The sequence below is a fragment of the Mus caroli genome, chromosome 9 (assembly GCF_900094665.2).
Source record: "Mus caroli chromosome 9, CAROLI_EIJ_v1.1, whole genome shotgun sequence".
In the NCBI taxonomy this organism is placed as follows: Eukaryota; Metazoa; Chordata; class Mammalia; order Rodentia; family Muridae; genus Mus; species Mus caroli.
This window is the reverse complement of record NC_034578.1, coordinates 18,083,857-18,095,843: the sequence shown is the minus strand read 5'-3', so window position 1 is coordinate 18,095,843 and position 11,987 is coordinate 18,083,857. Positions and strand designations below refer to the sequence as shown.

The 11,987-nt window shown below is 47.3% G+C and overlaps 1 protein-coding gene across 8 annotated transcripts in view; it reads left to right on the top strand.

Annotated features, from left to right (window-relative positions):
* The first annotated feature begins 5,718 nt into the window (after positions 1–5,718).
* Positions 5,719–11,987, top strand: part of Ecsit (ECSIT signalling integrator) — a 13,209-nt gene continuing 6,940 nt past the window's right edge. For 2 of the 8 annotated variants that reach the window (XM_021172192.2, XM_029481641.1), the window contains exons 1-2: positions 5,719–5,813; positions 6,975–7,160. The gene's annotated coding sequence lies outside the window, so the exon portion shown is untranslated. Of the gene's footprint in view, positions 5,822–6,974; positions 7,161–11,987 lie in introns of all 8 variants that reach the window. The other 6 variants (XM_029481642.1, XM_021172193.2, XM_029481643.1 and 3 more) reach the window with 6 other exon arrangements.

Sequence of the window (11,987 nt, the reverse complement as noted above, 5' to 3'; positions counted from 1 at the left end):
CACTCACTTTGTAGACCAGGCTGGCCTCGAACTCAGAAATCCGCCTGCCTCTGCCTCCCGAGTGCTGGGATTAAAGGCGTGCGCCACCACGCCCGGCTCATTTTTAAAAATTTAATGTATATGAGATTACCGTAGCTGTCTTCAGACTCACAAGAAGAGGGCATTGGATTCCATTACAGATGGTTGTGAGCCACCATGAGGTTTCTGGGAATTGTACTCAGGACCTTTGGAAAAACAGCTGGTGCTCTTAACTGCTGAGCCGTCTCTCCAGCCCCAGTGTTAACATTTTTTTTTAAGTTGTACATGTGTATATGTGCTCCCATGTGTTTGCATGTACACATGAGTGTATGTCTGTGTGTGCAGTATTCAGAGGTGTTGGCTCCATGGAGCAGGAGTTACAAGCTATCACATGGGTCCTGCGAACTGAACTCAGGTTCTCTGCAACAGCAGAGTAAGAACAGTAAGTGTTCTTAACTCCTGAGCTCTCTCTCCAGCCCTTAATGTTAACTGCTGTAAAAATAAATGAACTTCTTGGTGTGTTTGTTTAGTTGGTTGAGACAGGATTTCATTTGTAGTCGAGGCCAGCCTCAAATTCACAAGTCTCCTGCTTCAGCCTCCTAAGTCTGGGGATTATAGGCAAGTAGAGTGAGCCTTCAGTCTCACGCCTCTATAGACTCTCCACTGGTTGTACTTCAGTCGTCTGTGAGCCTGACCCCCGTGCCAACCCCTCAGCAGTGATTCTCTATGTAGTTGGCCCTGACTGAAGCTTTTTGGGAAGAGCACAGGAGAGGTGACAGTATTCCTTCTGTGTGCGTCATACCCAGGGTATGTGTTGTCACCGTGACTCATGGCTGGTGATGGGAAGCATGGTCCTCTGGCTGCCAGGAGGTCTGCCAGCACTCTCCACTATTTTCCTAGGGTTATGTTAAGGACCTCATGATAAAGAGGGACACCTGGGGCCCCAAGTATACTATTGTGTTCTAGACCATGTAGGACTGACACAGGGACACAGGTGTCAGTGAAAGCACTTGTTTAAATCAGCCACTTGGGGCTGCATTCTTCAGCCCTGTTTGTTTTAAAATTTTTATTACATTCATATACTTGTGTGAGTACATCCAAGCACAAGCTAAAACACATACATAAAGAGCAAAGGAAAACATGTGGGAATCTGTTCTCCCCTTCCACCGCGAGTCCCAGGAATCCGAGTCAGCTCTCGGGTTGCAAATGGGTTGCAAAACATGGGTCACATCACTACATCACTGCTCTGGGGTTGGCATGAGAACTGAACCTAGGGACTTTTATACATGCTAATTAAGCACTCTACCACTGAACTACACATTAAGCCCCATGGTACCTTTTCATTTTAAAGACTTTATTCATTTTAAAGTTTTATGTGCATGAGTGTTTTGCTTGCACTTAAGTGTCGCGTGTGCCTTCAAAGCCAGCAAGAGCAAGTTTAGTTCCCAGCACCCATGTGGCAGGCAGCTCACAACTACCTGTGACTCCAGTTTCAGACTCAATGCCCTCTTCTGGCCTTTACAGGCATTGCACACAAGTGCACACACACACAGACAAATAAAAACAATCAAACTATCTGGGCATGGTAGCCCAGGCCTTTAATCCAAGTACTTGGGAGGAAGAAGCAGGTGAATCTCAGTGAGTTCAAGGCCAGCCTAGTCTACATAGCAAGTTCCAGGCTAGTCAGGGGTTCATAGTCAATAATAATAAAATAATAATAATAAATCTTTAAAAAATAAAAATTAACCGCTGCTTGTGGTGGCACATGCCAGTAGGATTTGCTGAAGGAGGCAGAGGCAGGAGGATCATGAGTTTGAGGCCAGCCTGGGCTACACATTTAGGGGCTGGTGAGATGGCTCAGTGGTTAAGAGCACTGACTGCTCTTCTGAAGGTCCTGAGTTCAAATCCCAGCAACCACATGGAGGCTCACAACCATCTGTAACAAGATCTGACATCCTCTTCTGGAGTGTCTGAAGACAGCTACAGTGTACTCACATAAAATAAAGTAAATAAATCTTTAAAAAAAACAAAAACAAATAAACAAAAACACAAAAACAACCATCAAAGGCAAAGAGAAAGTTTTAGCAGTGTAACTGGTCCCCTGAGCTGACCCCTGGTCTGCCCAGCTAGACTGCCCTACTTTTACAGTAAGTAACTAAGGCAGAAGCCATAGTCCAAAAGGTCATAGAAAGGTCAGTAGCATGCACATCATCTCTCACTGGACAGCCTTAACTAGGCAGTAAGGGGTTGGCAGAGACAAATCAAGGCCCTAGATCTCCCTCTGCCTTGTCTGGGTGTTTTAATCTGTTTCCTGTTGCTATAGTGAAATGCCCAAGACTGGGTAGCTTTATAAAAAAGGATTCATTCAGTTTAATATGTGTTCTGGAGGTTCAAAGGCTCAGCACTGAGTGATGCCTTCTTGCTGGCAGAAGTGCAAAGCATTGCATGCCAAGAGACAGGGAGTGTGAACACGTCCTCTGGGTCCTCCCGACACACACACCTTTTGAGACAGGGTTTCTTATTATGTAGCTCTAGCTGGACTAGGAAAGGCTAGGTGAACTAGGCTGGTCTCCAGCTCTAAGAGGTGTGCTTGCCTCTGCCTCTTCTCTATATGAAGCCACCAGGTCTCAATAGCTGGTCCCCGTTCTGATGACTTCACGTATCCCAATCAGCCCTCGATGGCATCGCCTCCTAAGTCCACACCTGGGTTCTGTCCTTTTTGCGGAGTCAGGGTCTCATCTAGCCCAGGCTCCACCATGTCCAGGCTGACTGTGAACTGTTGATTCTCCCACTGCCACCTCTCCAGTTCTAGGATGCCAGGCGCGTGCTGGGCTTGCTCACTTCCCTTTCCCATCTTCTTCCTTTTCTTAGCTACAGATCCAGTTTGAGGCTAACCTGGGCTACATAATAATAGTAATCCTAAAAATAGCTAGTGTAGCGGCTATTCCTGGTTGTCAACTTGCCTATATCTGGAGTGAACTACAATCTAGAATTGGAAGGCTCTCCTGTGATCCTAATCTGGAGGCTGGGAGTTAAAAGTTTCTGACCTGGATCTTGGCAGGGAGATCTTGAGGCATAGTGGCCTCAAGAAATTCTAGAAAATTAAGACAGGGAGATCTCTGAGTTCAAGGTCATGTGTGTATGTGTGTGTGTGTGTGTGTGTATACACCTTTAATCTGGGCCACACCTTCTGCTGGAGACCTACATAAGGACATTGGAAGAAGGAAGATTTACTCTCTCTCTTCTTTGCCTGCTTGCCGTGTGGGACTGAACAACTGCTAGATCCTTGGACTTCCATTCACAGCTGCTGCTGACCATTGTTGGGAGTTGGGCTGCAGACTGTAAGTCATCAACAAATTCCTTTACTATATAGAGACTACCCATAAGTTCGGTGACTCTAGAGAACCCTGACTAATACAGCTAGTATCCTAATAACCTAAAAATAGTTAATGTAGTGGCCAAGCACAGTGGCACAAGATGCTTATCTATGGCCACGTCTAGAGCAGCACTTCCTGCAGCAGCACGCACTACATCTGCAGATCTCCATGAAATCAAGGCCTGTGGGAACACAGTCCAAGGATGGAGTTGTGTGAGAATTCTGGGTGCTCCTAAGAAAACCAGACATGACTCTTGTGACTTCAGTTTCTTCACAACACAGAACTGTTCTTGGATGTGTTTCTGTGCTCCTCCCCCAGGGGTAGTGAACAGCAGGGCATTTGCTTCAGCTGTTATTCATGTACCTCTATGGGAAAACATGTTCTTGCCACATGTGGCCTTACAATTGAACATCACCCATGTGATGCTTTTTTTTTTTTTAAAGATTTATTTATTTATTATTATATGTAAGTACACTGTAGCTGTCTTCAGACACACCAGAAGAGGGCGTCAGGTCTCATTACGGATGGTTGTGAGCCACCATGTGGTTGCTGGGATTTGAACTCTGGACCTTCGGAAGAGCAGTAGGGTGCTCTTACCCACTGAGCCATCTCACCAGCCCCCATGTGATGCTTCTTAACGCCCAGAGTATAACTTGCCTGAGAGCATGAGACTTTAGTCGCCCTCATTTTGAGGCTCCACTCTCCCAGGTTTACACTGCTAACTAGAGCCATAAACAAAGGCTAGCTAGGTCTATATAAAGAGGTCCAGGTCAGCCAGGCCAAGCAACATAGTAAGACCCTGTCTAGACGAAAGAAAAGGACTGGGGCTACACCTCAGTTGGTAGAGAACCTGCCTACAATGTAAGAGGCTCTGGACTGTATCCCTGGCACTACAGAGACAATGCATGGTGACACAGGCCTGTAATCCCAGGACAAAAGAAGCAGGAAGATCAGATCAAAATCAAATTCAGCTACACACAAGCTCAAAGCTAGTCTGGGCTACACAAGACCTTGTTTTAAAAATAATTACTGCTGGCCTTTAATCCCAGCACTTGGGAGGCAGAGGCAGGCGGATTTCTGAGTTCGAGGCCACCCTGGTCTACAAAGTGAGTTTCAGGACAGCCAGGGCTATACAGAGAAACCCTGTCTCGAAAAAAACAAAAACAAAAACAAACAAACAAACAAAAAACCTAACCAAAACAAACAAACAAACAAAAATAACAAAAAATAAAAATAATTACTTATGGGGTTGACAGGTCGGCTCTGTGGGTAAAGTGCTGCCAAGTCTGATGGCCCGAGTTCAATCCCTGGGACTCAAAGGATAGATTCTAGTAAATTATCACCACATGTGCCACCCCCAAAATAAAACAATATTTAAAAATGCATTTAAAACAATAAAAGCCTATATTCAATCATTTTATACATGTATAAAATCCCTATTCTCTATACATGCATACAACAATTCCAGGGTGATCCAGTCATCTGGACATACACTCCATAGGCCTCGCAGCCCTCAGTGTGGGTGGGCTAAAGAGTCAATCTAGACTCCCTGTTGGGGAGGGAGAGAGGGGGGTCAGGAATGCATGTCCTTTTTCACAGTAGCCCTTGTTGTACTTATATGGCCATTTCACATAGATGAATTCAAACTTCAAACATTTTTATTAAAGGGCGTTAAAAGTGCTCGCAGCCAAGCCTGATGACCCACGTTTCATCCCCAGTACCCACATGGAAAGAACATTCCCCCTAAGCTGCCCTCTGACTTCCACACGGACATGCTCACATAGACTTACACACGTAACACACAATAAAAATAAACACAGCTTGACATTCTGTTAAAGCTGTTGGCAGTGTTGCCCAGCTGAAGTTCCAGCTATTCGGGAGGCTGAGCCCCGAGGATCTCTGGAATCCAGGGTTTTGAGAACAGTCTGAGTACCACTGCAAGACCCTGACTCAAACAACTCAACCAGCCAAACTAAAAAACCTCTTTAGTAAAAAGAATGCATCCCGGGACTCGGGGCTGCGGCTTAGTTGACAGCGGTAGAGTGCTTGCTTAGCACGCAAGCCGCCCTGGGCTCCGAACCGGATGTGGTGCTTCCGGTCCGTAACAATAATAATAATAATTTACCACACCGCGGAGAAAGTTGGACTGGATGGACGCCGGGGCACCCGCTCCAGCGCCTCCGCGCTGGTACCCAAAGTCTCCAGGCTTCTGGAGCTCGGTGACCCGCAGGGCCTGCTCCTGAGGAGAAACCAGCGTCTTCCCCCTTCCTATTGGTGGATCTCTTCTTGAGGGCGGGACCTATCGTCACAGGCTCTTCTGATTTGCTGTCACCTTCGACTCGTAACCGGAAGCTCCATAGCTCAACATGACAGCGCCCAGCGGTCCCACGGAGCCGGCTCGGGTCTGCGGCTGGCCACGTGAGTAGGTGGGTCGCGCGTGGGAGGTCTATGGGACTGTCTGGGATTCGGGCCGTCCACTTCCAGGCCTGGTAGAGCCGGGGAGGATGACCTTCAACTCGGCCTCAGGGTCGGGACACTGTGACCTTTTGGGGTGAAGGCTTGGGAACGTGCCTGGAAAGGTTGCTGGGCACCTCTTGCTGCAGGCGTTCCGTTTCACAGATGGGACCGCGGACTTGGGCCACACATCTTGTCCGTGACGCAGGCATTGGAACCTTCCAATGAGACCTCTCAGAGACCCGGAATCGTGCCAGCCCACACGCATACACACACGCGACCTGGCTATTCAGATTTCTCTCTGTTTTGTAGAAACTTGCTTATTCCGACTCCGTTAGTCGGTGTTGGGCAGTTACCATGTACCAGGCACTAGCCCAGCTAGTGGAGACACAACCAGATTTTAAACAGAAATCAGATGAGAAAAACAGAAAAAATTTAAAAAGTATTTCCTAATTGAGCAAATCACAAACAGAACAGATAATTTCGTGACTTCAAAACAGTAATCACAAAAATACATTGCAAGCAATGTATTTTTCCCTGCGACAAGAGTCCTTTATGTACCCCAAGTTGGCCTTGAATTCATCATGAACATCCTCCTGCTCCAGCCTTCTGAGTGCTGGATTACAGGCATACACACCAAGACAGTAAGTAGTAGGCAGAGGGTAAAAGAGGTTCAAAGCCGCTGGGCCTGGTGGCTCACGCCTTTAATCCCAGCACTTGGGAGGCAGAGGCAGGCGGATTTCTGAGTTCAAGGCCAGCCTGGTCTACAGAGTGAGTTCCACGACAGCCAGAGCTACACAGAGAAACCCTGTCTCGAAAAACAAAAACAAAAGAAATTCAAAGCCCGTGCATGAGGTGCATGAGACCAATAACAGTGTGGCTGGAGTACAGCAGGTAGACTCCATCCCATGTGTATTTACTTTCAAGTTTTTATTTTAGCCATGGTGTGGGGGTGGGGCACATGTGCACTGGTGCATGGTGGAGGTCAGAGGACAGCTCTGGAGTTTTATCTGTACACCTTATGTAGGTTCCAGGGTTTAAACTCAAGTCATTAGGTTTGCTTTGTTCCAACAGCAAGTTCCTTTCTCAGCTAAATTTCCTCTCCCCAATTTATTTAAATTTTAGACAGGACCTTACTGTAGCTCAGACTGACATGGGACTCACTAACTATCACCAGCTGGTTTGATTCTGGAGGCCATCTTCCTGCCTAAGTAGTCCTGGCTGGTCTGGAACTTGCTATGCCTATATAGATCATCTCACCTCAAACTCAGAGGTCTGCCAGCCTGGGTCTCCCAAGTGCTGAGATTACAGGTATGTGCTATCCCACCCAGCAATCTTATGTGTTCATATGTGGGTACAGGGATATATGTTAGTGTGTGTACACGTGTACAGACGACAAATGTCAACCTTGGATGTTGTCCCTCAGGAGCTGTCCACCGTGTGCTCTGAGACAGACCTTTCAGTGGGACATGCAGCGAGCTCAGGGACCTGCCTGTTTCTGCTTCCTCCGACTGCTCAGATTGCAAGCAGCTTTGTATGTAGGACTCATACTTTCAGGGCGAGCATTTTTACCAAGGGAACCACATTTCCAGCTCACCTAGCTCCTGTTGTTAAAAGCTTTCCTTTGCAATGGAAGGAAGTAACTGGAGGGCGGAAACGAATGCAGGAGAGTAGACCATGGACTGCTGTGGTGACCTGCAAGAGGGATAGATTTGGAAGCCGTCTTCAGGACTCTGATGGATTGAATAGGGACACAGTGAATGCTGGATGATTCCTACGTTGTGGCTTGAGTAAGCACTGGTGCTACTGGCTAACCTCCAGAGAAGCACTGTAAACAAAAGTGTTGTCAGTTGGTGTTCCCTGAATGGAGTTTGGGGTGGTGGCTGCTTTGTACCAGAGTTGTGCTTCTGTAGGAGGCAAACGCATCAGGGAACCATGAGCATGAATACTCACGACACTGATACAAGTTGGAGCCACCTATGGGCATTACAATGCAGATTCTCATGCAGTGCGACTGCGTTAGAGCCAACATTTTACAGGTTCTGGAACACAACACAATTTGCAAAGCAAGGTTTTAGATTCTTTTCATCCAACTATACCAAGCAAGTACCTACCATGAGCCACACCCTCAGTCTCTAACTGGAGCATTCTAGGCAGGGGCTCTACTACTGAGCCACACTCCTAGCCCCCTAGCAGAGGCTCACGGGGTCCAGCAGCTCACTGGAGGAGTCTAGGACAGGTCTGTATTACCAAGCCACAGCCTGAGTCCGGTCCAATTGCATATCCTCAGACCAGCCACTGTTGCTATCACCTGAAAGTTGCAGAAGTTTGGACATGTTTCCACTAAGCCTGAATCTGCAGGCTTTGTGCTCCCAGGGCATTTGTCTGCATTCTCAGCTTTGCAGACACTGTGGACATTGAAAGGCATCTCATGACTGGCTGAGAAATAAGCATGGATGCTAGGAAGAAACCCAAGATGTTAACAAGGGCTGAGGGGGAGGGGACTTCACTATCTAATACTTGGGAGAAAGTTGACATCTTGAAGTCATTGGCTTCTTCAAAGAGTTGAGCACACCAACTCATTGGACTGGCATTACTAGGGCAGCCATCAAGTTGCTGAGGAAGGAGCCAGTGCATAGACATGGCTAAGGTGTAGCTTTAATGATAAGAAAGCAGGGAGCTGAGTGGAGATTTTGGGCCAAAATGGGAGACACTAGAAAAGGGGTTGTTGTTTTTTTCCTTAAATAAGTTCTCATATGTAAGAACTTGGCACTCACAAAGGTCTGGCTGTCTTTACATCCTGAAGGCTGGGATTAAAGGTGTGCATTACCATGTCTGGTTCAACTAGAGGAAGTTGTTTGTTTGTTTGTTTTCACTTATTCACTCTGCGTCTGTGTGCCCGTGCCTGCCATGCCACTGGAGGAGTGGCAGTCAGAGGACAACTTGTGGGGTCAGTTCTTCCCTTCCACCCTGGATTGATTGCAGGGATGGAATTCTGGTTGTCAGGCACGGCAGCAACTGCCTTTATCTGCAAAGCCATTGTGTCATCCCAAAGGTGTTTTGTTGTGTTGTTGTCTTGGTTTTCTTTTCCCGTTTTTGTTGTTGTTGTTGTTGTTGTTTTTCAAGACAGGGTTTCTCTGTGTAGCCCTGGCTGTCGTGGAACTCACTCTGTAGACCAGGCTGGCCTTGAACTCAGAAATCCACCTGCCTCTGCCTCCCAAGTGCTGGGATTAAAGGCATGCACCACCCCTGCCCAGCTCTTTTCCTGTTTTTGAGACAGGTTTGCTATAGCCCAGGCTGGCTTCATACTTTTCCTACTTGCTGTTTATCTAAGGCTGACCCAAGGCTTCCACCCCAGTGCTGGGATTTACAGGTGTACGCCACAGCACCCACTTCCACACAGTTGTAGTGGTGGCAAGAACGATCCAAAGTCTTCCTATCATGTTCTCTGTGGCCTAGGTACCTGGATACCAAAACCAAACAGGTGCACCAAGAAGACTGCACACATCTCTTAAGCTCTCACCTTTCTTACACTCATCTCTAGCCCTCCTTCTCTCCCTCCCTTCTCCCTCTCTCCATGTGGCCGTGGCCAGCCCCTCTTTTTCTTTAACTGTCTCTCTTTCTCTCTGCCCTTCTACAATAAAGCTCTAAAACCATAAAAAAGAGAGAGAGAGAGAGAGAAAGAAAGAAAGAAAGAAAGAAAGAAAGAAAGAAAACTGCACACTAGTGCCTCATGAATATGACTATAAAATTCTCTCAAAATGGGCTTGCAAACATGCAGAAAGAATTGTACGTCATGCTAAGAGAACTCGTCTTCACAATGCGAGGTTAGTTTCATGTCTGAACATTTATGTTATATCAATAGAAAAACCCTAAAGCTACATGATTATTTCAGGCAATGCAGAAAAATATTTGAGAAAATCCAACACTTGCTCTATTTATTTGCTAGAAACTACATCTCTCTGTGTAGAACACACTGGCTGTGGTGTTCCTGCAAGTGTCATACCCAGCACTGAGACAGTCCAGATAAGGTTAAGAAGGAAACCTGGAGCTGGGCGGTGGTGGGGCTGCTTTAATCCCAGCACTTGGGAGGCAGAGGCAGGTGGATTTCTGAGTTCGAGGCCAGCCTGGTCTACAAAGTGAGTTCCAGGATAGCCAGGGCTATACAGAGAAACCCTGTTTCAGAAAAACAAACAAACAAACAAACAAACAAAAACAAAGAAGGAAACTTGGGTCAGCAGAACTTAGCTGGTCCTGGTTCCAAACTTCTGGAGTCTAATGCTGAGTGACTTATTTCTTACACATTTAAGCAGTAAAACTTTGGGGATAAGTTTCCACAAGACAGTATCACAACAAAGCTTTAGGCATGGCTGCATCGAAAATCCCTAGCAAAGCACCTGCCCCACAAGAGTGGCTTTTGTTGGCTGAGAACAGTGATCAGGACAAGGGCCCAAGGAAGAATAAGCAGAATAGCAAACTCTTTTGCAGAATACAAGGGCCCTCTTCCTGAGAATGGGCTCTACTGACTGAGACAAAGCTCTCAGGATCCCGGGGTCTCAGCCATGCCAAGTCTGCCAAGTATTAACGCATCCATCTCCAGCCTTCTGGATGGAAAGTGGGAGTCAGTTTCTTCTTCTTTAGTGCTGTCTGTAAGCTGTGCCCTATCTACAGCTGGCCTCCAACTCACAGATACCCACCTGCCTCGGCCTCCTGAGTGCTGGGATTAAAGCTATGAGCCACCATGCCCAGTGAAAGAATAGATTCTTTTGCCAGACAAGGCTGTGCACTCTGGCCACTTGTCAGTGTTGCATCAAGCATCTTGTTGTAGCACTCAGGCAGGAAAAGGACCTAGAGCTGCCATGGAGACAGTGCAGATAGGTAAGTACTTCCTGCAGGAGCCTGACCACCTGAGCTCTATCTCAGGTACCCAGGGTCAAAAGGAGATGGGACGGGTAAGATGGCTCCCAGGGTAAAAGTGCTTGCTGCCAAGCCTAAGGACCTGAGTTCAATCCCCAGCACCCACATGGTGGCTCCCAACCATCTGAAACTTGAGTTGCAGAGGATCCAAAGCCCAATTCTGATGTTTTCAGGCACCAGGCACTCATGTGATGCACCTACATAACGGCAAAATATTCATACATGTGGCAAAAGAAATTTTTTTTTAGTTAAACAAATCAGCCAGTTGGCGGTGGCACATGCCCAGCATTCAGGAGGCAGAGGCAGACAGATCTCTGTGAGTCCGAGGCCTGCCAGAGCTATAGAATGAGTTCCTGGACAGCTAAAGCTGACAGAGAAACCCTGTCTCGAAAAACCAAAGAAAAGAGGGAGACAGTTTGGGATAAAGGTGCTTGCTACTAATCCTGAGGACCTGAATTCCATCCCGAGGACCCACATGGTGGGAGAGAGAACTCGATTTTGCAAGTTGTCCTCTGTGATGGTGCCTGGCACATTTGTATATACTCTCAGGAATACACACATAAAGTTTTCTAAAAATAACAATAATAATTTTGTTTGCGGCCATACTTGTTGTCAGGTGGCTCCTACTTTCTTCTGAGCCCCCTCTCTCTTCTTAAAAGATTTTATTTATTTTATGTATGTGAGTACACTGTTGCTGTCTTCAGACACCCCAGAAAAGGGCATCGGATCCCATTACAGATGGTTGTGAGCCACCATGTGGTTGCTGGGAATTGAACTCAGGACCTCTGGGAGAGCAGTCAGTGCTCTTAACCTCTATATCATCTCTCCAGCTCCTGAGCCCCTTCTCTTAACCCTTGTGCCCAAGCCTGTCTTCTTTTCCTTTTAAAGCTGGAGGAGGCAGAGAAAGGGAGTCCTTGGGGCCCACTGGCCAGCCAGTCTATAAACTGGTAAGCTCCAGTTCAGTGCAGCTGTCTCAGGAAACATGGTGCATGCTGGCAGTCCCAGGACTCAAGAGGCAGAGGTTGGGGAGCTCTGTGATGTTTGAGACCAGCCTAGTCTGCATAGCAACTTCTAGACCAGCCTGGGCTAGTAGGACCCTGTCTCAAAAAGAAGGCCAGAAGCTGGGCATGGTGGCGCACGCCTTTAATCCCAGCACTCGGGAGGCAGAGGCAGGCGGATTTCTGAGTTCGAGGCCAGCCTGGTCTACAAAGTGAGTTCCAG